The following is a 4,582-nucleotide window of genomic DNA, read 5'->3' as shown; positions in this document are numbered from 1 at the left end:
TTCTCTTATTTTGGTGGGAGACATCCACTACTTCCTTTTCAAAGTGTGGTTTATGGGCCAGTAGCATTGGCATCCACTGGGAGCTTGTCATAAATGATGGAGCTCAGACCCCACTCCAGACTTACTGAATCAGAATCTGCATTTTAACAAGTTCCCCGGATGATACCTGCACAGTTTCAAGTTTAAAAAGTACCTATCTAGTAGCTCATGAGAAAGGTTAAAAAAAAAATTGAGGCTTTGCATTTCTGAAAATGCCTATATGCTACTCTTACTTTTGGCTATAGTATGGGAATAAAATTCTGAGTCGGAAATCATTTTTAATCAGAATTTTTCAAGTTATTTTCCCATTGACTTCTAATCCCCAGTATTGCTAATGATTTTTCAGTCCTTTATGTGAGAAGCCTCCGCTTCGGGAAGCTTCTCTACCCCAGGGGTGGGAAGGCCTGGCTGTATGCTATGAGAAGAGACAGGGGAGTTATAGGTGCTGAATGATGGAATGGGCCTGGGAAGGATTGGGGAGGGGACAGGGAAAGGGGGAGGGGTTACAGAGAGCCAGGAAGGCTGAACGCAGCTGCTGGATGACATCTGAAAGAACATTTTACACCAATAAAAATACTGGCATGTCACTTTGAAAGAGCATGGATTACTGTATATTGGCATTGCAAAAACCAGTAAACACTAACCCATCTTACAAGTTTCAACTTAAGAAATATTTCCTCTATAAATCTTTTTCCAGATTTCCCATTTAGATTTCTTTTCTTTTTTTTTATAACTCATGCCATCTTATTTCCTAGCCCCCCAAACCTAAGGATAGTTTTGCACTGGAAATGTTTTAACAGGCTAGGAGGAACTAAAATTTGCCACTTCATAAATTTCAGGTTTCATTGTGGGAAAACTCGGTCTCTTTTAGGAAATGCTCATTTCGGAGACTTCTCCACCCGTACCCTTGTAGCCAAAATGACAGCTCCGCGTGAGGAAAAGTGGCCTTGCTGGCAGGATGTAGGCTGAGACCTTACCTGGCCCGGCCTTTGGGCTCCTGCTTATACCCATAGCTGAAACCACAGCTGATGAGATAACTGTTCTCTTTGTTCGACGCTGGCTAGATCAGAGTTGGATGCCTGGTGGACTCCGACTCAGCTCAGCTCTCACGGGGGCTAGTAATCCTCTGAGCCAGACCCTGTCCTGCCCTTGGCTCAGGCTGACCCCACATCCTCACTGCTCTCCATGGCAGCCCCAGAAAGGCCTCTGCCTCAGCTCACCTGCCTCCCACACCGCCAGCGGGAGCTCGGGGAGACTTCTAGATGCCCTCTCTACTATAAGGGGGCCGGGGAAACTGGTCCATTGGAGCTCCTGCCTTGATCTCTTCCTCAATCTTTTTTCACCATTATTTCTTTATGAGGAAATTCAGTCTCGTCACATTGTCAGAAAAAATGTGTCAAAACTAAATAGTTTTCTACATTTCTTCACTTATAGCTCTCTGAGTGACAGTGAGCTACACTCCCTGAAACAAGTACCTTGCATATTACTCCGAGTATCTACATACTTGAAATCTAATCTCTCCGTTACTAAATGAATTATATGTGAAATGACTGCAGAGGATGTAAACAGTGGTGCATGGATTCATTATTTTCGAACAATATGCGATATTCAAGTAAGATTCCTTTAGTTACTGTTTCATAAGGACATCACCTCTGCATCTTTCTGAAAGCCAAAGAGAAACAAGGGAAGACATGGGGGAAGCTGGACTTTTGCTCTCATTTCTAAAAAAATTAGACAAACTGGACTCAATCCCATCATGCAGTGTTGAGTAACTTGAAACGTTATTTGTAAATTTCACTTATTTGATTATTTAAAGTAAGTAATTGACTGTAAAATCAATAAGTGCAAGGTACGGTTAACATCATTGTGAAAATTTAAAAAGGTGAATTTAAAAGTCGACCCAAAAAATCCACCAATGATCTGAATGCCTGTGAGTGTTGACAGCAGGGAAGGGCTGTCACACTGCTCTATTATTATGACGTTCGGAGGTGTGGAAAGGAGATTTCACTCTACACTGCCACCCCCTCCCCCCAATTCATTGTCTACTTTGGGCCTACTCGCTACCCAAACTGGAAGCAAATTGCCCTTCGTATATAAAGGTAAATTTTACAGTTTGGCCTCAGAACTTTTGTCTTTTCTCAAGTCACTACTGGAAACTTCCTGATCTGAAGTACAAGTGAAAATTCAATATTTTAAACAGATTTCTTTTTCACTGATTGATAATCAGTAAATACTCTATTGAGCACCTACTCTATGCTTAGCAGTGTTTTTTAAAACCCTGGGTGATGGTGGGGATACTGTCTTAAAAAACAAACAACAACAACAAAAAAAACAATGACTATAAAAGCTAACGGAATGGAAAGGTGATTCTGGGAATTGAAACATGATTTGAATGTTCGGGCCAACAGGTGTCGGGTTCCGGGTCCCACACCAGACGCTATACTACAAGGGAGCAGCGGTCCTCAAAAGGTCTAATGTGGAGCTTTAAATTGGCTCTGTATTTAGGAGAACCCAGGTGGAACAGGGTTCCCCTCACCACATCGTGATACCAGGTATACAGCCTTAGAGGTCTCCTTTCCTCTTTTCTACAATCCCTTTTTAAAGTTCATGGACCAAAATTCAGGACAGGTCCCTCAGATCGTGGCTTGCAACTTGGTCTCCAAGCTTGGCACAGACATGGAGCTTTTCTGGGGAAGGAGAGCACAGCACAGGGGTGTAGAAAACACCAAACAGAAGCCGACTGCTCCAAACTGAATGGGTGCGCTCACCTACAGAATCCCCTTTAAAAAGGCTTTCTTTTCCAAAGCATCATGATAAATGGAGGGGTGGCCATGCCAGGGGCTGAGAAGCCTGGAGACAACGACTTGTGTGATGGCTTGTTTTGCAGCATTTGCCGATTCGCCTAGGTGTTCCCATTTCCATTCATGACAGTAATGCCAGTTTTGAGTTCCCTTTGCCTCACTAATGGAATAAGAATGCAATTAGCAGCAGCTATGGCAGCAAAGGGGACAAAATGTCTTAACAACGGTGAGACATGCTTGGTTAATGCATTAAACCCTAGGGTGGTTGTTATGGCACTGGTTGTTGCAGAAATGTAGGCTGTTCCCAATTCATTTATAGTAAGAGGAGCAGCTCCACTTTGGTTGGTGTAATTGTCTACAGCATTGAAGTACTGGTTAATCCATTGCCAAAAAAGCACTGCTGGGGTAGTCCTATAAAATGTCATCATGCAACCTGTGTTGGTCACATTCATCAGAACCTGAGCCGACATTCTTCCTATCAGAATCATCTTTTCAGAAGTGTCAGAATAGAAAGCCAAATCATAGATGTACTTTGCTCTCCATAATTCATTTGCTGTAAGACCTGGAGGAATGATTTCTTGTCTGTATTCGTGTACTATTTATTATTCTCTCATTCTCTAGTTATTCATTGGTTAACAGAATATCCCTGGGGTTACAGTGAAGAAATGATTGGCTTGTCCAACACAAGTGCTCTGATCCCACCAAGGATGTTAATGTTTGGTGGCAATTCTCCAGGCATCATCCTGGACACTTCCCCGGGGCCACTTGCAGGTTTCCCCTCAATCATTTCTAACAACCACCTTTGGCAGCACCGCGTTGGACATGGTGCTTCTCTAAGGCAGCGTGGCTTTTCCCAGAAGACATGCGTGGAAGAGAAGACCAAGCCCACAGTGATGGGATTTCACCCAAGTAATTCATTCAGGGTGTAGGTCTGGGGCAGGGCGCTATGACACATGAATCTCTAAATTCTTGTCCTTCTCCCTGTTCTCCCTCCAGGAAGTAGAGGGGCTCTCTCCTTTCATTTTCTGTTGGATGGGTGCTTCCCTTGAAAGCGCTCTCCCTTCATAGGACTCAGACTTCAAAGCTTTGCTTATGATATATATATAAAAGGAAATTTGGGGGTTTAGAAAGCCCTTTATTTTCTTCATAATGTCCAACCTTTGAGGGTTGTTTCCGAAGAGTTGGTTCTGAGACTTGAAGCAGAAAGAGGGCCTCTTCTTATCTCCAGCTTTAACACTCTATATTCATGTATACGTGTGTGTGCGTGTATGTACATGTATATATATATATTTAATATCCTGTTACACGAGAAAAGATACCAGTTGTAGCTGTTGCTAAGGGAGTATGATGAGTTGAGTCTGGACTTGATTTCAGGGCCCAGCTCCATCTCAAGTCACTCAGTGCCTTCCCTGCTTAGTGCTGGGAAGGGAGGGACGGCTCCCTGGCCACCGGGAGTGGGTGCGAAGGAGGCGGGTGGGCTGCCACTGGAGTCCTGCAGGTGGCACAGCCGTGTCGCACCCCCATTCTCAACCTAGGGCATGCAGATCGTTGCCTCATGGCCATCTGCTCTGGGGTTATTGGTTTGTTGGGTGTTTACAGAAAAGTTACCGCATTGCGGATGAGTCAATGCCAGGGTGGGGGTGGGGAGAGAAGCGTGAAATTCATATGAATTCTTGGCAGCAGAGTAGGTAGCCTGGGATTTTGGACATGAGGTCTGCATTGAGGATTCTCCTGCCAAATTT

The 4,582-nt window shown here is 44.1% G+C and overlaps 1 pseudogene; it reads right to left on the bottom strand.

The window, feature by feature from the left end:
• Positions 1-2,672: 2,672 nt before the first annotated feature.
• Positions 2,673-3,579, bottom strand: LOC143655124 (sideroflexin-1 pseudogene; annotated as a pseudogene).
• Positions 3,580-4,582: the final 1,003 nt, after the last annotated feature.

Source organism: Tamandua tetradactyla, chromosome 14, assembly GCF_023851605.1.
Source record: "Tamandua tetradactyla isolate mTamTet1 chromosome 14, mTamTet1.pri, whole genome shotgun sequence".
NCBI lineage: Eukaryota > Metazoa > Chordata > Mammalia > Pilosa > Myrmecophagidae > Tamandua > Tamandua tetradactyla.
This window is presented reverse-complemented; position numbering and strand designations above follow the sequence as displayed.